General features: G+C 38.3%; 2 long non-coding RNA genes across 2 annotated transcripts; both read left to right on the top strand.

The window, feature by feature from the left end:
- The first annotated feature begins 18,664 nt into the window (after positions 1 to 18,664).
- LOC105947621 lies at positions 18,665 to 20,051 on the top strand. The gene is made up of 3 exons (XR_004223143.1): positions 18,665 to 18,732; positions 19,712 to 19,768; positions 19,935 to 20,051. It is a non-coding gene; the product is annotated as an uncharacterized LOC105947621 (long non-coding RNA).
- A 764-nt stretch (positions 20,052 to 20,815) lies between these two features.
- Positions 20,816 to 22,713, top strand: LOC116411493. The gene is made up of 3 exons (XR_004223136.1): positions 20,816 to 20,984; positions 22,376 to 22,430; positions 22,630 to 22,713. It is a non-coding gene; the product is annotated as an uncharacterized LOC116411493 (long non-coding RNA).
- The last annotated feature ends 492 nt before the right edge of the window (positions 22,714 to 23,205 follow it).

Raw genomic sequence — 23,205 nt, 5'->3', positions numbered from 1 at the left:
GGATAATGACCGAGCAGCAATCTATCTATTCATTAGCGGGTGACAATATAATATCAGGTAACAATGGGGAGCCATAGGTACATGGTGGTAAGCACACCATCTCCGTTTTGGTAGTTGTAACATAAACTGCAATCAAATAACATCTAATGTAGTATAAATGTAGCAGCAAATGTAAAACAGAAAAAATGCAGGAGTTGACCTAATGACTGATTAAATATGTAACTAGCCAGTCAAGTGATGGGAGACATAGAATAGATTAGAAGAGGCCATATAGTTTACAAATGGCTTCCCAAGAAATTGATTGACTATTAAATGCATTATGGGTGAGTATTTTGGGGACCTAAAAAGAGCTAATTGAGCTGGTACGGTAAAAAGCATCACTGTCAAGTGAATATAATAAGAAAGCTTGGATCAGCAGTAATACAAATACTTCCAGCTGAAATAGATATGGAAGTCATCACAGAAAGTATGAGTGAAGCAGGGCCCCTATCAGCTGAATCAGTCTGAGCATCCGAGCACCAAATCAATCAAAGTGCAACTCTATGATATCTCTCCTCTATGGGCTGTTATCTGTTGCAAGTATTTACATTGTGTAAGTGTAAAGTACATTTTGTAACAAACTGTTTTGTCTTTTTATATGTCTGTAGAGTCATGCTTACTTGCTGAAAAGTGTGTTTCTGCTTTATCTATTATATAAACCACATATACACTTTTTTGAGAATATCAGCATTTCTACTTTTACATGGTCTGTAGAGTCACCACTGCTTGTCTAGCAGCTTGGTACATGAGTCTTTTATAAAAGCTTTTCTGCAATAATAAAATATAAACAGATGCTGATGTGGGCATAAAAAAAGACTAATTACAGATGGCAAAATTCTAACCTTAATCCCATAATAAGATACAATTTTCTACACAGGGGAAGGGTATCTGTTATTTAGAAGACTTGGTTTTCCAGACAAGGATTCTGTGCTATGGAGCAGCATGCCATACTCATGGATATACTGTATGCAGTTTGGTTATCATCAAGTACAAGGTACTGGCTGGATTTCAGAGTCAAAGTATTAAAAGTGACTACTTTATCTTGCTTAACTAATGGATCATTTTTATCTAGAGACCCAAACTATCATTTATGCTGCATAAATAATTCAAAAACCATATTTGACAATCCAGTTGCATGAGCATGTCTGGGGAACATATTTTGCTTGAAAGCAGAATGTCCAAATTCCAAAACTAGTAGCAATTTAAACCTTTCAATGCAGTTTTGGTGTAGGCCACAGAAGGGAAAATATACTAGTTCCGTCACTTTCTTTGCAGACCCAATCAAATAAAAAAATTAAAACTACACAAGGTTACATTGTAATAGATAAGCCTTTATTTTTTTTCAGTATATATGATCCATTTCTATTACAGCCAGAAAGAGTTCAATGGATCATAGGGCTGCAGTAGCTAGCCATGGCCCTAACAGTAAGGGGAGATTATTGCCAAGCTACACATAGGGGCTGATTTACTAACCCACGAATCCGACCAGAATTGGAAAAGTTCCGACTTGAAAACGAACATTTTGCGACTTTTTCGTGTGTTTTGCGATTTTTTCGGCGTCTTTACGAATTTTTCGTTACCAATACGATTTTTGCGTAAAAACGCGAGTTTTTCGTAGCCTTTACGAAAGTTGCGTAAAATCTTGCGATTTTTCCGTAGCGTTAAAACTTACACGAAAAACTTAAAAGGTGCGAAGTTTCGCGTAAGTTTTAACGCTACGAAAAAAGAGCAACTTTTTGCGCAAGTTTTAACGCTACGAAAAATCGCAAGATTTTACGCAACTTTCGTAATGGCTACGAAAAACTCGCGTTTTTACGCAAAAATCGTATTGGTAACGAAAAATTCGTAAAGACGCCGAAAAAATCGCAAAAAATAAGAAAAAATCGCAAAATACCGATCTTTACGAAAAAAACGCAATCGGACTCATTTCGACCCGTTCGTGGGTTAGTAAATCAGCCCCATAGTGGTGTATAGAAATGCATTTAAACAATTACTTAAAAAAAAAGTTTTGCTTGTTATTTAAAGGTCTGTAAGTTTCTATGTTTCTATGCTTCTGTGACATACAGTATTTACGCTTTTCTGACAATATCTCCCATAGTAACTGTACACAGAAATCCACTAGATTCCCTATAGGGAATTGTGCTGACATGACTTGCTTTAAAGATGTGTTAAGCCATGGCTGCCAAAAGGCCAAATGAGCTGGGAGTGCCACTGTGGCCGCTCAAACATTCGTAATAACGACACAACAACATCTGTGTGGATAAATTAGCGGCCACAGCTTTTATTAAACATATATATGAAAAAACAACATTAACAAAATATGCCAACTGCTGGGGGGCCTGGCAGGCACTAATTGAACCCCTCTGTACCAGGAGTCTCCTGCAGCTGGCCCCAGCCATAAGCTGCTGACTAGCCTCTTAACTCACCAAAATTATCTCCAGACTACACTGTCAGATGTTGCCATCCGCCAAATAAAAGCTGTGACAATAAAGAACCTAGGCATGAGATACATAAACAGAACATATCACAAAAGTGATATTGTGCCTTCAAGTTCAGCAAATGCATGAATTACTTTTTAGAGCTGCATTAACATTTGGGCCCAATCAAGTTTCCAGTGCACAGACTAACCAAACAAAAGGGATTCTGGGAACAAATTCTTTAAGGCCCTTAGAAAAATCCCATTTACATGGGTTTATCCTGTCGGCTAAAGCTTACCCACTGGGTTTTAAAGCAGCAGCCAGGAAAATAGCTGATCAGATTCCCAACTACAGACCGGTTTCACCTTTCTTGAGGCTCATCAGTATAGTGCAGGGTTTTCTGATCAGCTTAGGTAGAGTCAACGTGTGGTTTCACAAACAAATCATTTTCTGTTCAGTGCAATGTAATTGACTGTAATTGAGACAGTTACTCACAGTCAATCTCTTCATGAACAGTAAGATGGAGATACATACAGTACAGTCTACATTCTGCTAGTGGTGCCATCAACTGCAATCAAACCTAGGTTTGGGGTCTGTTATCTGAAATGTTTGGGACCTGGGGAATTCCAGATAAGAGTATATATTAGTAATTTGGATCACCTTAACTTAAGTCTGCTAAAAAGCCATTTAAACATTAAACAAACCCAATAGAATTGTTTTGCCCCCAATATGGATTCATGCAGCTTAGTTACCATCAAGTACAAGGCACTGTTTTATAAAAGGAAATCATTTTTAAAAATTAAAATTACTTGCCTAAAATGGACTCTGTAGGAGACGGCCTTCCCATAATTCGAAACTGTCTGAATAATGGGCTTCTGGATAAGGGATTCCATACCTGCACTCATTTTAAATTGAAATAAAAATAGTAAAAAACATAAGATACAGTAGAGTTGGCCCTAATGACTGATTAAATGTGTGACTAGCCAAGCAAGTGATGGGACATGGGTGAGCATCAGTATGCTGGTTAATGCTAGAGTAGATTAGCAGAAACCATGTAGTTTAACAGACGTTTCCCTAGAATTTCATTGGCTTTAAAATGCATTAGGCTGTGTATTTTACACAACCTAAGAAGTAAACTATTAAAAGCATCACTCTCATAAATATAATAAGAAAGCCTGGATCGACACAAGTACTTCCAGCTGAAATATATACAGTATGGAACACATCACAGTATATAATAAAGAAAATGGGGCCCCTATCAGCTGAATCAGTCTGAGCATCTGAGCACCAAATCAGTTTCCTGCCCCACTGTGCTGTGTAACAAGTGCAACTCTATGATATCTCTCCCTATGGGCTGTTATCAGTTGCAAGTTGTCTCTTTTTGGAAAATGTTGTACATTTTGTCATATAGTGTTTTGTACTGAAAAGTCATTCTTACTTGCCAATAAGCGTGTGGCCTATCTGTTTTATAAAATGAATACCTTACAAAATGTGTTTTTTTATTTGTGACATCAATACTATATCAGTATACAGCCTGCAGAGTCCTGCGTGCTTGTTTAACAGCTTGGTACATGATTCTTTCTTGAAATTTTTTCTACAGCAATGGGATTAAACATTTGGCAGTTCTGGGCATTAAAAAAGCAATTTTATAGAACATAATATCTCAAACCTAATTCTACAGCATTATACTGGTTCCATATACAGGTGGACAACCTTTTATCTAGAATGCTCGGGAGCTTCATGCCTTTAACTATTAAAACATTTACGTTGCAATAGGATTCAGTCGAATAGGATTGTATTGCCTTCATCCTGGATTTATGCAGCTTAGTTACCACTAACTACATGCTACTGTCTACAGAAAAAAAGCAAATTGCTGAAAATGGAGTATAATTCCTTTAAGTAGAGCACTACAGGAAATTCTAGTGATTTATTTTGGAGTTTACTGGTTATGGGTTTCTGAATAATAGATCCTGTACTTAAATACCTTCAATTACAAGGTAAAGCCTTATTATTGTATGTAGTATTCCTTGCTTTCAGTATCTGGATAGTATATGGATAGAAAGCTGTCTAAACAATATTTCCTATACAAGTTTATTAAGTTGAGGGATGAGAGTAACTACCTAACAACTACCTAATCTTTACTTTATCTAGATCTTTTTTATGTAGGGGCCAATACAATAAAAGTAGTAACATTTGCTCCAGGTCCAGCAATGAAATATGTACTTCTATTATTCTAAGTGCAGTAGACCAGTAAATACAATGTTGTGATTGGTTGCTATGGGTTACTATACCTGGAGCACAGTTTACATTCCCCTATATTATTAGAAGCTGTACATGACAACGTTGAGGGCAGTAGTATTGTTTGGGTAATTAGGTGAAGGATAGGTCAGGTTAGGGTGATTAACATAATGTTAGCGTCCCGCAGCACAATACATACAGTAAAGGTGGCCATACACGAGGCGATTTCGCTCGTTGTGCGATGAACGATTATATCGACAAACGATCGTATGGCGATCGAGTTCCCATACGATATGCCATCCACGGGCAACGATAATTCGGGAAAGATTTTGTCGCATCATTATCGTAAAATACCTACGATCGTATATCTACGTACGATCGATGTCGTTGACTTCTGCTGCTGGCAATCGTGACATGCGCAGAGAACAATCGTTGAAAGACAAATGTCTGACACTCACACCAACTGGCAGATTTTATCGTTAAACGACCAAAATTTTTAAACCTGGCCGATCGATTTTGGGGACGATAATGTCGGCTTGTTTGGTGGGCCGACGATCGTTCGTACACCACCAACTATACGATAACTTAACGATAGCATCGGATCGTTCGGGAATCGGTCGTTTGTAAGTAAAAAATCGGTCCGTGTATGGCCACCTTTAGGCTCCAGTGTTGTAGAAACAATTCAAAAACATTTTGAATGGACATATGCCTGGGGGACATGTATCCAATGCAAAGGGGGAAATCCACAGTCCAAAACCATTATTAAGTTAAGTACATTTTTTTTCAACTTAATTGTTTTATTAAAAATAAAACAGGTATTTAACAAGAAGAAACATGGTACATGATGTATTGGTTACAGAGTGGGGCATAGACCATAGCTATTACCCCATGAAGCGAGACATTCTAATACCTCATTATGGAGGGTAGAATTGTTGGCAGCTATTAGGCAGTTAAATCTCTAGGTTCTGTAATGTGCACTAAAAAGGCAAAAAGACGAATAGTAAGGCGAATAGAGAAAGACATAAAGAGGGGAGATGGAGAGAGTAAGAAAAGAAAATAATGACATGGGGAGGAGTAGTAGAATTGTACACAATATATGTCCTAGAGCTGGGGTTGTTTAGTATCCAGGGTGGCACATCTCCCTTCTTAAATGTGGAGACATATTGATCCCATCTGGACCATATCTTTGACACCATCCATCTCAACCTGCCCATCATATTAGCTATCCTGGATATCTTCTAAGCTTTTGAGGGTGGTAAGGGATTTTTATTAGTTTAAAGTGAAAATGCTGTTAAGATGTAGTTTAGAAGTTTCTGTTCATTCATCATAAAACAGTCCAATGGTTTCCCAACTATGGTGGAAAGAATGTCCAATTTAACTTCTTAGAAGAAAAATAGTTTCTCTGCACTTGTCCAAAAGGGATTAATAATGGGGCATTGGCTCATTATGCACAGTTAAGAGGTATTTTATCCAATTTTTTAACGTGTAATACAGGATAGACTTTGCCTAACATTGTCCCATATTTCTTCACATGTCTCCAATGACATTTCCGTTGAAGTTATCCTCTCCCATTTAAGCATATATTTATATTTTGGAAAGGGGTCTTTTGGTAAGTCATTCAACATACACTAAAGGATAGAGATTAAAGGTGGCCACACACGTGGCGATTTGCGATCTTTCCTGCGACCATCGGTCGCACGAAAGATCGTACAATCAGCCACAAACCGTTCAGGGCTGAAACGGCAGATAAGGAGGTAGAAACAATAGGATTTCTACCTCCTTCTGCCGATTCAGGGCTGAAGGCAGATTTTGGTCAGGCACCTTCTATGGCGCCCGATCAATATCTTTTAATTGGCCCGATCGGTGAGTCGACCAATATCAGCAGCTTCCTGCGACTTGAAACAAGGTTTCATACGATATTATCGGTGCGTGCTTGGCCAGCTTAAGTCTTTTCTGCAGAGGGCCCCACCTGTAGAGGTTGTTAAAACAAGTGAGAGGGGATGATTGTGGATGAAATATTAGGCAAAGTTAGCTATTTGCATATGTCCAGAGACCAAGGGATCAGGTGCTTATATTGCATGCTCTTGAATGTCAGAAGTTTGTTAGTAGGGGGGTCCAGAAAATCATACACAGTAAATAGTCCTTTATGATTCCAATGTGATTAGAATGTAGCAGACATCACAAGAGGAAAGGAGTTAGCTAATAATGGGATTTAGAGTGGCTTAGAACAGACAAGGTGGTTTTTAACTTTTGCACAGACGCCAGATATGCAATGAAAATGTAATTGAGCTGAAAGTGTCCTGATGTCATTTATGTTGGTTGGTATGTCTAGGTCCTATATATGGACACTGGGATGTACAGAAGTCATAGTAATTCAATTTGAGCCCATTGTGTGGGTATTTGGCATAAATGGGCTGCAGTTAAGTACCTTTTAATTGTACAATACTGTACAGTACTGGTGGTGTAGACCATTAAAGGAACAGTAACGCCAAAAATGAAAGTGTATTAAAGTATTTAAAATATAATGTACTGCTATCCTGCACAGGTAAAGTTGTGTATTTGCTAAAGTAACAGTACTATAGCTTATATAAATAAGATGCTGTGTAGCCCTGGGGGCAGCCATTCAACCTGGAAAAAAGGAGAAAAGGCACAGGTTACATAGCAGATAACAGATAAGCTCTGTAGAATATAATGGGGCTTTATCTGTTATCTGCTAATTGCCTGTGCCTTTTCTCCTTTGAATGGCTGCCCCCATGGCTACATAGCAGCTTTGTTTATATAAACTATAGTAGTCTTTCTGGGGCAAACACACCAGCTGTACCAGCACAGGGCAACAGTACATAATATCGTAATTATTTTTATTCACTTTTTTGGTGTTACTGTTCCTTTAAATGCACAATGCAATAGATCAGTCACTCTCACTGACCTAACAAAGGAATACACTGAGCTCTGAAATGGATACTTAAAAGATGAAACTTTTGAGCAGTGCACTCTCAAGCTGCGTAGTGTTTGACTGGGCTCACCCAAGAACATCATGTGGCCCATTTATTAACATTCAGAATTTATTTGTTTTCACAAATCATACTTTTTTGGCGCTTAAAATCATGTATTTAAATAATTGCTTGACACACAATTTTATTCAAATGTATCTAGTGTAAAAACCCTGAAAAACTCTAATACAAAACTACGCCGTCTAAGAACTGGCAAGGTCATGTAGAAGGCAATTGGATCTGTCCTAGGCAAATTCTAACAATTTTTTTATCTAATTTGTGGGTTTTAAAGGAACAGTAACACCAAAATATAAAATAAAAAAGTTTATATAAACAAAGCTGCTGCGTAGCCGTGGTGGCAGCCATTCAAGCTGGAAGAAAGGAGAAAAGTCACAGAGTACATAGCAGTAGTGATAAGCAAATCTGTCCCATTGTGTTTCACTGAAAAAGGCAAGAATCTTTCAAAAGATTTGTGTAACGGGCAAAAATGCGTGAAACTGAGAAAATGTTGCAGGAAAAAAAATTTGCCGCATGCAGCAAAAAAAATTTGCCGCAAATTCATGCCTGACAAAAAATGTCACCCATCACTACATAGCAGATAACAGATAAGCTCTGTAGAATATAATGGGGTTTTATCTGTTATCTGCTGTGTAACCTGTTCCTTTTCTCCTTTGAATGGCTGCCCCCAGGGCTACACAGCAGCTTTGTTTATATAAACTATAGTAGTCTTTAAAGCAAACACACCAGTTGTACCAGTGCAGGGCAGCAGTACATTACGTTGTAATTACTTTTATACACTTTCACTTTTTGGTGTTACTGTTCCTTTAAAATCCTTCCTATTTCTTTTTTTTTGTAAGTGCACAAAAATTCTTAGGAAAATTAGGATTTTGTTTGTTTTTTGTTTGTAATTTTTACTTTTTTTTGTTTGTTTTAGTCGTGGTAGAAAAAAACTCAAAAATTACACAAATCCTAATTTTGATAAATATGCCTCCCAGTCTATAGTCCACTGTAGGTTCCTTCACACTTTTACTGCTCTGTGTAATATATTTTACTGCTCTGTGTATGTATATATGTATATAACAAAGTCCAGAGTGGGGAGCACACCACAATCATGTAATAAAACCTAGGTGCCAGAGCTTGTGGTAAAATCTTCAGACTAGTAACGAATGTCGGCACTCATAGGATTTCCACAAGTAAGCAAAAATAACAAAGAAGCTTTTAGATGCGAATGGTGAGATTTATTGGTTCCAACGTTTCAGTCCTTTATTGACGAAAGTCCTAGTACAGGACTGAAACGTTGGAACCAATAAATCTCACCATTCGAGTGCCAACATTCATTACTATATATATATATATATATATATATATATGTTTGCATGCATTTGCTAAACTTATGTAGGATCCACCCTGACCAGGGCCCACAGGATAATTCCCAGGATAATTCAGACCATTCCTGGTGATGAGCGAATCTGTCCCGTTTCGCTACGTCGAATTTCCACGATAGTTTCGCAAAACAATTCGCCAATGCCGAAATGAGGAAATTCACTGCGACTCCATGCCTTTTATTTGTAATTTCTGCGCGGTTCACAGTTATATCCAAACATAAAATTCTGTTACAGTTTCTACACTTGTAAGTTTTTGGCCACTCTAAAAAAGAAGTTGTTTTTAACAAAGGTTTTCAGACATGTGGGGTTAATTCCCCGATTTTCTGTACAGAGACTGGTTAGGCCTTATGTATTCTCAAATGGTTAATTTCCTCCAGTCATCATATTTTCATTCAGGCTGACCCCATCACTATGTGATTCAAGTTTGGGGAGTGGAGCCTCAAAGCTGTAAGGTTGGCAGCAGTTTCAATTTCTCCATAAAAGTCAATGGGTGAAATTTGATTGGCTGTTGTTGGCCCCTCCCACTTTGGAATCATCCAACAAATGTCGCTGTTTCATTCTGTGACCCCATGATTAGGTTATTCAAGTTTGGGGGGTGTAGCCTCAAAGCTGTAAGGTGCAGTTTCAATTTCCCCATTAAAGTCAATGGGTGAAATTTGATTGGCGGTTGGTGGCTCTGCCCACTTTTTCTAACCTGGAACTGCAGTTACCCAGTGACTTACTCTGCAAAGTTTAGGGACCCTAGAATTAATAGTTAAAGAACGGCAGCAGTTTAAATTTAAACCAATAAAAGTCAATAGGTAAATTGTGATTGGTGGTTGGTGGGTATGCCCACTTTTTCTAACCTTGAGTCGAAGTCACCCAGTGACAAACAGTGGGCACCCTGGCATAAATAGTGTGAGAATGGAAGCATTTTAAATCAATAAAATTCAATGGATGAAATCTGATTGGCTGTTAGTGGCCCAACCCACTTTTCCTATTTTGAACTGTGCAAAGTTTGGGGACTCAGGCATAAAAATTGTGAGACTGACAGCATTTTACACTTCACCATTGAAAGTAAATAGGTGAAATGTGATTGGCTGTTGGTGGCTCCGCCCACTTTTTTCTAACTTTGAACAGCAAATACCCAGCGACTAACTCTGGAAAGTTTAACAACTCTGGAATTAATACTTAAATAATGGCATCAGTTAAGTATAAACCAATTAAATTTAATGGATGGAAATGGATTGGCTGTTGGTGGCTCCACCCACTTGTTCTAACCCTGAATATGTAGTCAGCCAGTGACTGACTGTGCAAAGTTTGGGAACCCTGACATAAATAGTGTGAGAAATTTAAACCCAAAAAAATCAATAGGTGAATAGTCTATAGGTGAAATCTGATTGTCTGTTTTTGGCCCTGCCCACTTTTCTAAACTTGAAACATAGTCACCCAAAGACAAACTGTGCAAAGTTTGGGGACCCTGACATTAAACATGTGAGAATGGCAACAGATAAAATTTCCCCACTGAAAACAATGAAAGAAATGTGATTGGCTTTTGGCAGCCCCGCCCACTTTTTTTAACCTTGAGTATGAAGTCACCCAGTGACTGACTGTGCAAAGTTTGGGAACCCTGGCATCAAACCAATAAAATTCAATAAGTGAAATCTGATTGGCTGTTGGTGGCCCCGCCCACTTTTTCAAAACTAAAACTGCAGTCCCCTAGTGACCAACTGTGAAAAGTTTGGGGACCCTGGGGTTAATACTGTGAGACTGGCAGCAGGTTGAATTTCCCCATTGAAAGTCAATAGGTAAAATCTGATTGGCTGTTGGTGGCTCTGTCCACTTTAAAAAAAAACTTGGTTGTGTAGTCACCCAGTGATTGGGAGTTTGGGAACCCTGGCATCAAACTAATAAAAAATCAATAGGTGAAATCAGATTGGCTGTTGGTGGCTCCACCCACTTTTAAACACTAAAACTGCAGTCCCCTAGTGACTGTGAAACTGTGAAAAGTTTGGGGACCCTGGGGCTAATACTGTGAGACTGGCAGCAGGTTGGATTTCCCCACTGAAAGTCAATAGTTAAAATCTGATTGGCTGTTGGTGGCTCCACCGATTTTTTTCTAACCTTGAACCGCAGTTACCTGGTGCCTAACTCTGCAAAGTTTGGGGACTCCGGTGTTATTACTGTGAGACTGGCAGCAGGTTGGATTTCCGCCAAGCCAATAGGTAAAATCTGATTGGCTGTTCGCAGCCCCGCCTACTTTTTGGCATCCAACAATCATCATATTTTCATTCAGGCTGAGCCCATGACTATGTGATTTAAGTTTGGGGAGTGTGGCCTCAAAGCTGTAAGGTTGGCAGCAGTTTCAATTTCCCCATTAAAGTCAATGGGTAAAATTTGATTGGCTGTTGTTAGCCCCTCCCACTTTGGGGTCATCCAACAAATATTGCTGTTTCATTCGGGGTGACCCCATTATTATGTTATTCAAGTTTAGGGGGTGTAGCTTCAAAGCTGTAAGTGTGGCAGCAGTTTGAAAATCTTCCCTGTCAAAGTCAATGGGAAAATTGGGGGGTTCGGAGCGGCGCCACAAAAAGACGGGGGGCGGGATCGCTTAGAAAAGCACAAGCAACCTGCTCCGCTATAGGGCGAAGAAGTGTGGGGAGTTTGGGTGTTGTACCCCTAAAACTGTAGGAGGAGTAGCGTTTAGAAAATGGGGGGCGCTAAGAATAAGAAGAAGCGGAAGAATAAGCTGAAGAGGAAGAACAGTAGGTTGGGGGGTTTCAACCAACATAATTATGGGACCTATTATCCAGAATGCTCGGAACCTGGGTTTTTTCAGATAATGGCTCTCTGTAATTTAGATCGTCACACACACATTTTTTATTTACATGGCTGCAACATTTTTGATGCGACCGCAACTTTTTTTGAAGTGACTGTGTTTTTTATTTTACACGAAAGAATATTTTCAGTGTCAAAATTTTGAGCCCGTTTTGCCAGTGGCGAAATGGGGAATTTGCTGCGAATCCATCCATGGCTGGAGAAAAATGTGCTCATCACTATACGGGACTATGGGTGTTAATTGGGCATTTTTCATTATGTAACCCTCGTTTGTTAACTTATGTAACCTTTTACCATTTGCAGTCTTAATTGACCTTTAGTAACCTTAAAGTTACCCTTCATGAACTTAAGTAACCCTTTATTTAATAGGATGTACAATAAAAGAAACATTCTCGGTTTGGGAAATATAGGATTATGTATTCGAAATTAGCATCGTTTATCTGAATATAAGTTTGTTGAAGTTGCACTTCCTATCTACTGGGGGATGAAGGTTAGTCACAAACCATTTAAACAGATCAGCAGGTCATGGCCGAGAGAGGCTGCTCACCAGGAAAGCCCCTTGCCTTTCTACTGTCCGTATATAGAGAGACCCAAGCCAAAGAATATTCTCTGCCATTCTATGTACTTAGGGGCTAATTTACTAAGACACGAATTCGAATCCGAATTGGAAAAATTCCGACTGGTAAACGAACTTTTTGCGACTTTTTCGTATTTTTTGCGATTTTTGTCGTTGCCTTTACGATTTGCACGAAAAAACGTGAGTTTTTCGTAGCCATTCCGAAAGTTGCTCAAAATCTGGCGATTTTTTCGTAGCGTTAAAACTTGTGCGAAAAGTTGCAATTTTTTCGTAGCGTTAAAACTTGCGCGAAAAGTCGCGCCTTTTTCGTAGCGTTAAAACTTAAAAGGTGCGACGTTTCGCGCAAGTTTTAGCGCTACGAAAAAAATCGCAACTTTTCGTGCAAGTTTTAACGCTACTAAAAAATCGCCACATTTTGCGCAACTTTCGGAATGGCTACGAAAAACTCCCGTTTTTTCTCGCAAATCGTATTGGTAACGGAAAAGTCGCGACAATTTTCCGAAAAAATACCGATCATTACGAAAAAGATGCATTCGGCCCGTTCGTGGGTTAGTAAATGTGCCCCTTAGCTTCTGCTACATTGTTTTAGGAGTCAGAACCAGTCCTACAGACAGATACTGATTTCAATAGCAAATCAATTTATAAATATGTTCACAATTTCTATTGATGACATCACTATTGAGTTAATGGTTAGTGATTCAGGCTGTGTTCCTATGGCAACAAGGATGCCATTGTAATGTCATAACGCTCTTATCACCAGGCTTGTCTTATCTCATAACTTCATGTACAAGACAGTGCCATTAGTTGGTGAGCTATCGAGCATTACACATCGTGATTGTTCGGTGCAAATCAACCAATAATCTGTAAGTATGGAAACTTTATTATTTATTAGGATAAACAATATACTTTTAGAACCTTAAGTAACCCCTTGCACAATACATTTGTGTGTGTATATATATATTTGAATTATTTAAAAGCCTTCCTGCAATTTGGAACTATATATATATATACCTGTATATATACATATATATATAATTGAATGTGTGTGTGTGTGTGTGTGTGTATATATATATATATAGTTCCAAATTGCAGGAAGGCCATCTGCCATAGAATCCATTTGTAATAATTCAAATTTTTTAAAAAGATTTGTTTTTTCTCTGTAATAATAAAACAGTATTTTATAGTTATAATTGATGTAAAAATAAATGTATGTATATATATATACATACCAATGTAATGGTCCCACCCTCATTTTATGCAAACCTATTGGTTTAAAATTGTTCAAAGGTGAGCACTACTTTCCCTTTTTGCTATATATAGTATATAATATATATTATAACATTTTAAGCATAAACTGATGTTTCTGTTTCTTTTTCTCCACAAATCTGTGATTTTTCTCTACAGTGTCTCATTTTCACTTTGCAAGTGAAAATGGTTAGACAGCAACAAACAACACAACTATCAAAAAAATCAAAAACATCTAAGTCAAAAGAGAGAAAGCCAAAAACATGCGAATATAAGGTGAGCAAATGTTTTTTAAAAACCCATAATGCTGTGTTTTAATTAGGAAATCACTGATCCCAGCATTCCATTAGGGATTGGGCTGAATCCTAGTATTTTTACAGGATGTAGCCAAATCCTTAGGGTTCCGTTTCAGTGCAACACTATAGATTTCAGTATATAATAATTTGAGTATTTCAACTTTATCTCAATTCAGAAAATATTTGGTTAATATACAACCCGGATTCCAAAAAAGTTGGGACACTAAACAAATTGTGAATAAAAACTGAATGCAATGATGTGGAGGTGCCAACTTCTAATATTTTATTCAGAATAGAACAATCACGGAACAAAAGTTTAAACTGAGAAAATGTACCATTTTAAGGGAAAAATATGTTGATTCAGAATTTCACGGTGTCAACAAATCCCAAAAAAGTTGGGACAAGGCCATTTTCACCACTGTGTGGCATCTCCCCTTCTTCTTACAACACTCAACAGACGTCTGGGGACCGAGGAGACCAGTTTCTCAAGTTTAGGAATAGGAATGCTCTCCCATTCTTGTCTAATACAGGCCTCTAACTGTTCAATCATCTTGGGCCTTCTTTGTCGCACCTTCCTCTTTATGATGCGCCAAATGTTCTCTATAGGTGAAAGACCTGGACTGCAGACTGGCCATTTCAGTACCCGGATCCTTCTCCTACGCAGCCATGATGTTGTGATTGATGCGGAATGTGGTCTGGCATTATCTTGTTGAAAAATGCAGGGTCTTCCCTGAAAGAGATCACGTCTGGATGGGATTATATTTTGTTCTAGAACCTGAATATATTTTTCTGCATTGATGCTGCCTTTCCAGACATGCAAGCTGCCCATGCCACACGCACTCATGCAACCCCATACCATCAGAGATGCAGGCTTCTGAACTGAGCGTTGATAACAACTTGGGTTGTCCTTGTCCTCTTTGGTCCTGATGACATGGCGTCCCAGATTTCCAAAAAGAACTTCGAATCGTGACTCATCTGACCACAGAACAGTCTTCCATTTTGCCACACTCCATTTTAAATGATCCCTGGCCCAGTGAAAACGCCTGAGCTTGTGGATCTTGCTTAGAAATGGCTTCTTCTTTGCACTGTAGAGTTTCAGCTGGCAACGGCGGATGGCACGGTGGATTGTGTTCACTGACAATGGTTTCTGGAAGTATTCCTGAGCCCATTCTGTGATTTCCTTTACAGTAGCATTCCTGTTTGTGGTGCAGTGTCGTTTAAGGGCCCGGAGATCATGGGCATCCAGTATGGTTTTACGGCTTTGACCCTTACGTACAGAGATTGTTCCAGATTCTCTGAATCTTCGGATGATGTTATGCACAGTTGATGATGATAGATGCAAAATCTTTGCAATTTTTCGCTGGGTAACACTTTTCTGATATTGCTCCACTATCTTTCTGCGCAACATTGTGGGAATTGGTGATCCTCTACCCATCTTGGCTTCTGAGAGGCACTGCCACTCTGAGAAGCTCTTTTTATACCCAATCATGTTGCCAATTGACCTAATTAGTGTTATTTGGTCTTCCAGCTCTTCGTTATGCTCAAATTTACTTTTTCCAGCCTCTTATTGCTACTTGTCCCAACTTTTTTGGGATTTGTTGACACCATGAAATTCTGAATCAACATATTTTTCCCTTAAAATGGTACATTTTCTCAGTTTAAACTTTTGTTCCGTGATTTATGTTCTATTCTGAATAAAATATTAGAAGTTGGCACCACCACATCATTGCGTTCAGTTTTTCTTCACAATTTGTTTAGTGTCCCAACTTTTTTGGAATCCGGTTTGTAATAATAATAATATTTTTCTGCCATCGTGCTACCAAAACTTTTGTTTTTCATGTCATAGTTTTGCTTTGCATTAATCTATTAATATTACATTTCCAGGATCCCAGTATAGATATAGAGCTGGGGAATGCTACTGGAGAAGGTAAAACTGGCCCTGTTAACAAGGTGAGCTTCCTGAGCAAGAATCTAAGCTAAATAGTGTTTATTAAGAGTAATATAATAAAAATGAATATTTGTTTTGTTTTTGTTCATCTATACTGTGTGTGTGTATATATACTTTATTTATATGCAATTTAATTCTCAGTCATGTTATATCAGACTGACTGTCATTGAGCAAAAGACAGTATTGGTATTGTAATATACAATACATGTTATACAGGTATGGGATCCCTTATCTGGAAACCCGTTATCCAGAAAGCTCTGAATTACGGAAATCCCGCCTCCCATAGACACCATTTTAATCAAATAATTCAGAATTTTAAAACTGATTCCCTTTTCATCTGTAATAATAAAACAGTACCTGTAATTGATCCCAACAAAGATATAATTAATCCTTATTGGTGGGAAAACAATCCTATTGGGTTTATTTAATGTTTTGTTGATCTTTTAGTAGACTTAGGGGCACATTTACTAATCCACGAACGTCCGAAAAGCGTCCGAATGCGTTTTTTTTGTAATGATCGGTACTTTGCGATCGGTACTTTTTTTTCGAGCTCTCAATACGAAAGTTGCGACAATTCGCGAAAGTCGTAATGGCTATGAAAAAGTCGCGACAATTCTTGAAAGTCAAAATAGCAATGAAAAAGCCGCGACAATTCTCGAAATTTGTAATGGCTATGAAAAAGTCGCGACAATTCGCGCAAGTCGTACCGGTTACGAAAAAGTTGCGACAATTTACGGGAAAGTCGTAACGGCGACGAAAAAAATCGCAAAAAATACGAAAAAGTCGCAAAATGTTCGTTTTCCAATCCGAATTTTTCTCATTCGGATTCGTGGATTAGTAAATCAGCCCCTTAAGGTATGGAGATCCAAATTATGGAAATACCCCATATCCGGAATACCCTTGGTAATGGGTCCTATACCTGTACAATATGTTATGGCAGTGCTGTCCAACTTCTGTTGTACCGAGGGCCGGAATTTTTCCGGCCTACGTGGTGGAGGGCCGATAATGGAAGCCAGTTTTGACCACTCCCCTTTTTGAAACCGCACCCACTTGAAACCACACCCATGTTATCACATGACCATACCCATATTAATGGTTGTAGTACAGCAAAAACCTGCCATACTCTGCCTGCCCTACCCTGCCTGTGTGTGCCATACTCTGCCTGCCCTACCCTGCCTGCGTGCCATACTTTCACTGTGTGTGCCATTCTTGGCTGGTTTGTGCCAAACTTGGCCTGTGTGTGCCATACTCTGCCTGCCCTACTCTGCCTGTGTGTGCCATACTCTGCTTGCCTTATGCTGCCTGTGTGTATGGCACACACAGGCAGCCTACAGTGACACAATGCTGGCACTGCTCCTACAGTCTGCACAATAACTATATATTAAAATTTTTTAATTGCAGTACCAGCTCAGTATATGTTCTTTTTGTAGTGTGCAGGGATTATTTGTGGGTTTCTACTGCTCCTGAGGTGTGAACAGGGGAACAATATGGGTGATTACAGCCTGAGCCTGAGGTGTGAACACTGCAGGGGGGAACAATGCAGAGATTAAAAGGTGTGAACAACACAGGGGATTACATATTTAAACAATACAGGGGGATTACAGCCTGAATCTGAGGTGAGAACCATGCAGGGGGCCAGTTAATCTCAGTACTGATACCATTTAAAGCTTACACAAGAGTAAGCCATCAAAGCAGCCAGACAGGTGGGGGGCCACACAGAGGGGGGTCACGGGCCGCATGCGGCCCGCGGGCCGCCAGTTGGACAGCACTGTGTTATGGTTTGGACAACTCAGCAATCACTCATCATAGATTGTTTGTGAGACCTTATGTTTAAAAATATAACATTTTAATCATGAACTAATGTTTCAGTTTCTTTTTCTCCACAGAGCTGCAATTTTTCTCTACAGTCTCTTCTACTGAAAATGTTCAAGATACTTAGAGACTTTTTCTGTTGCTGCCTGCCTTGTTGCAGACAGCCAGAAACACCAAAAACATCAGAAACACCCAAAACAGCAAAAAAGAGAAAGCCAAAAACATGCGAATATGAGGTGAGCAAATGTTTTTAAAAACCCATAATGCTGTGTTTTAATTAGGAAATCAATGATCCCAGCATTCCATTAGGGATTGGGCTGAATCCTAGTATTTTTACAGGATGTAGCAAAATCCTTAGGGGCACATTTACAAAGGCACGAACGCTTGTAGCGTTCATTCGAACACTCCGATCGTATTTTCGACGAATTTTTCATGCGTCTGCACGATTTTGTACGCTTGCACGAAAAAATCAGAAAGGTTTTCCGCTGTTTACAATTGTACGGTACAAAAATTTTGTGACTTTTGGATCGCCAATACGATATTATCATGACTAATACGATTTTTTCGTAAGCATTTTTGTGATCTTCAGAAATTTTCGTTTTCAATACGAATTTTTCCCATTCGGGATTCAAACTCGTGATTTGATAAATCTGCCCCTTATGGTTCAGTTTCAGTGAAACACCTAGGCCATAGATTTCAGTATATAATAATTCATATGCACATTTGAACATGATGAGTTTTCAACTTTCTCCCAAGTTTTATCTCAATTTGTAAAAAAAATCAAAAATACTTGTATACAATATTTGCAGAGTTGTTTTTCTGCCATCGTGCTACCAAAATATTTTTTTGTTTTTCATGTCATAGTTTTGCTTTGCATTAATCTATTAATATTACGTTTCCAGGATCCCAGGGGAATACTACAGCTGGGATATGCTATTGGAGAAGGTGCAAATAGCTTTGTTTGCAAGGTAAGCTTCCTGAGCAAGAATCTAAGCTAAAGAGTGTTTATAAAGAGTAATAAAATAATAATGACTTTGTTTCTCAGCTTGCCTGTGCCCTATACGGCATTCCATATTTGTGTGGGCTCTAAAGTTGAAAAGAGTAAACCATTTAATTATTAAATGAGATTACCTGAAGATGGGAATAAAGGTCCCCATACACGGGCCGATTTTAGCTGCCGATATCAGTCGCCAGCTAATCGGCCCATGTATGGGCACTACCGACGGGACTGCCCGACCGATATCTGGCCTGAAATCGACCAGATAAAGATCGGGCAGGTTAAAAAATCTAGTCGGATCGGGGACCACATCGGCTTGTTGATGTGGTCCCCGAACCGACTTTGCCTATACCCGTTGTTATATTGGCTTTATTGGTTTATTGGCTCCAGGGCCAAACGATCAAATTAGCCTGGATTCTCCCGATATCGTCCACCCGTAGGTGGGGGATATCGGGAGAAGATCCGCTCGGTTGGTGACATTGCCAAGCGAGCGGATCCGAAGGTGTATGGGGACCTTAAGACATGCAACTGATTGCCCCTTTTCCATCTACCAAATCCCATAAATGCTCTTGTTAGTCACTAGTGAAAAGCGAATCAGTCCCATTTCACTGTGCCAAAAAAATTTGCAAAACTGCTGAAAAATATGTGAAACTGTGAAATAGTCACGAAATGCAGCTGCTGCACGACACTTGATGCAATCTTGACATTTTGCATGTGACCACAACATTTTCTATGTGACTGCAACCTATTTGATGGAACCACAACTTTTTTCTTATTTGGAGATTTTTTGCCGCAGTTGCGTCAATGGTGAAATGTGGAAATTTGCAGTGAATCCATGCCTGCCGATAAAATTCGCACATCATTATTAGTCACTGGACACAATTTAAAAAAAAATTAGCAAATGTATTCATCAAAAAATGAAAGTATATTAACAAACTTTTTTTTTTCAGGGTCGCTACCTGGAAAACAATGAGACAGTAGCCATTAAAGTTATGGATGCTGAAAAGGTAACATATGAATTTTAAATTAATAACATAGATACATTAAGTCTTGTCTTTCATCAAATAAGTAATAGGGCTATATAGCTTAGTTCTAAGAAGTACTGTATTTGTGACCCATTACTATACCTCAAAATATGAGAAATTTGGACTAACTGGAATTTCTTTTACCTAGGCTAACAATAAGGAAATCAAAAATGAGATTAAACTCCTCCAAAAATATACTGAGCATAAGAATATTGCAACATTCCGTGGAGTATATTTAACACCTGTCCCGAAAGGAAGGGAGAAATTATGGGTAAGGAATTCATTTTTTAATAAGTTACCTATAGAAGGTAGAAACCTAGTGCTGCTTCCCTGATATTGTTTGGCTAAAACCATTGGCTTGCTGAGAATGACTAAAGATAATGTTCAGAAACACCTGAACCTTGCGTAACGTTAAGCTCAAAATACTTTAGGAAGCAGGCCTGAAAATGTGTATATCTTTTATTTACAATGCAGATTGCAATGGAATATTGTGGAGGCGGCAATATTGCTGAATTGATAAGCAGAACAACATACAGGGCATTTCCCGAGCCTTGGATTGCCTACATCATTCGGGAAGTCTTAAGGGTATGTTATTTTTCACCCATTTTAGATTATTCTTGGAATCTGTATAATGTCTATATTTTGCTTTAGTTCAAGTTGAAGAAAGTACATTTTTTAATACATACATTTTGTTTTTTGCTCTTCCAGGCCCTGAACTACCTTCACACACAGGGAGTCATACACCGCGATATAAAGGGTCTTAATGTAGCCCTTACAGAAGATGCACGTGTTCGTTTAAGTAAGTGAAATTGAGCTAAAAGAGAGCACAGCACTAAACTTAATGTGATATTGTATGCTATTTAGTGTTTTTGTGTAGTGAATGTATTTGATTATTCTTTCTATATACAGAAAAAATAATTGGCTGCTACACTTTTGACACTACCTGTTTTAACCACAGTATTTGGGGGGATTTGCCTTTGGTTTTTTAAACATTCTTTTATTTTTATTTTTCATTAAACATCTTATATATCTAGGATATATAATAATGCTGTGATTTCTGATTTCAGTTGATTTTGGTGTCAGTAAGAAGCTGAAGAACCAACAAGGTACCTGCAAAGGCCCAGCTGGTACACCTCATTGGATTGCACCAGAGGTTTGGTTCAGCGCAGCATTTGAAACTGTAACATATGACTGCAAGGTAAGATGCTTACTATAATGCCCTAATACCATTGCATTAAGCCTGCAATTTGTTTAAGTTTAGCAGGTAACAGAATTATTTAATGTTATCTAAATTCCTAAAAAAAAGGGGAGGGGGGAGCAGAAGCCAAAATATGACAATAAAATGTTAAGATTAAATGTTAAACTAACAGTAACACCAAAAAATGAAAGTGTATAAAAATAATTAATATATTATGTACTATTGCCCTGCACTGGTAAAAGTTGTGTGTTTGCTTCATAAACACTACTACAGTTTATATAAATACCCTGCTGTGTAGCCATGGGGGCAGCCATTTAAATTGAAAAAAGGAGAAAAGGCACAGGTTACTTAACAGATAACAGATAAGTAGCATAGATTCCCATTGTATTCTACACAGTTTATCTGTTATCTTCTCATGTAACCTGTTCCTTTTCTCCTTTTTTCAATTTAAATGGCTGCCCCCATGGCTACACAACAGCTATTTCTATTAACTACAGTAGTCTTTCTAAAGCAAACACACAACTTTTACCAGTGCAGGGCAACAGTACATTATATTTTAATTATTTTAAAACATTTTTATTTTTTAGTGTTACTGTTCCTTTAACTGAAATAAGTCCAACAAGCTTCTACTTTAGAAATCAGTACTAGGGAGACTGTACAATACAAAGTGATGGTGATGCAGTTTATTTCTCGCTTTCCCTCCCCATAAGAATTCATTTAGGATAAGAGAGTCCTGACAGATTCCTAACAAGTTACTGTATATACTCGAGTATAAGCCTAGTTTTTCAGCACCCAAAATGTGCCCTCGGCTTATACTCGAGTCGGGTGCCATGGGTCCCTCCAGACTAGCACCCTCTGTCCTTTGTGTGCAAATTAGGCCACCCGCAACCAGACCCTCCAGTGCCCTGGCCCACTCCCAAATTCATCTTCATCTACCATCCTCACCTGTCCCATTCTGCACTAGTCATTGCACTTTATATTCTATTTAAACTATATATAGTTTTGAAGGATTTTAACTCTTTGTGTTTTAGCTTGTTTGCTGATTGAGCTAAGGGGGTAGTACTCTTAAGGTATCATCATTGATACCATATTGTTTTTGTTGACCCTCTTCTCCACTAGAGCTAGTTTACTGTTTAAATATTTAAAAACACATACCCCACTCATTTAATGTAATTTTATTGGTATTTATTTTGATTATTGAAACTAAGCAGTAGCTGCTGCATTTCCCACCCTAGGCTTATACTCGAGTCAATACGTTTTTCCAGTTTTCTTAAGTAAAATTAGGTACCTCGCTTATATTCGGATCGGCTTATACTCGAGTATATACGGTATTTGGAAATCATTTATAGGCCTCACTATTTAATAACTTTCCTTTTCTCTTTTATTTGTAGTGTGACATATGGTCACTGGGGATCACAGCCATAGAGATGGCAGAAGGAAAGTACCGTAAGTACAACCCTGATAGTTTCAGTGTTTTCTCCACAACTATATAAGCATGTATATTTAATAATAACTTTAATCAATGACTAAGGATATAGGGATTTGTGTTCTACAACACCTGGAGGACTACACTATACATGGTCCTTGATAGTGAACATTTTGGAAATTTATTGTCATTTTTTATTTTTTTTCCTATTCCCATTAGCAATGCACTCTGTTGTACCTGATGAAGTGTGCAAAAGAATCCTGTATGATGACCCTCCCACACTAAGATCTCCAAGCAATTGGTAAGTCATCGTGATATGGTTTTTTACCATGTATCATCAGTTAATGATGCACTGTGGCTCTAGGCTGTTAGTAAGATAAAATGAATCCCTATTGGAAAAAAACAATCCTACTGGGTTTATTAAATGTTTAAATTATTTTTAGTTGACTTAAGGCATGGTGATCCAAAGACACCTTATCCACAAATCCCCATGTCTTGAGCATTCTAGATTACAGTTCTTATATCTGTATATTACAAATGATTTAATATATTGGATATATGTAGAAAAAAAAGGTTTACTTATGTACCCACAGGTAAATTATTGCACCATTATTTAATTTACAGGTCTACAAAATTCAACTCATTTTTGGGTCGCTGTCTTCAAAAGGATCCAAAGCTTAGGCCTAGTGCCAGACAGCTCCTCAAAGACCCATTTGTGAAAAACCTACAGAATGTGAAGACGGTCAGAGCAGAGATTCAAGATCTAATCTCTAAGATTGATAAAGCCATGAATGC

The sequence above is a fragment of the Xenopus tropicalis genome, chromosome 6, assembly GCF_000004195.4.
Source record: "Xenopus tropicalis strain Nigerian chromosome 6, UCB_Xtro_10.0, whole genome shotgun sequence".
Taxonomy (NCBI): domain Eukaryota; kingdom Metazoa; phylum Chordata; class Amphibia; order Anura; family Pipidae; genus Xenopus; species Xenopus tropicalis.
Note: the sequence above shows the minus strand (reverse complement) of the source record. Positions and strands in the feature narration are given on the sequence as shown.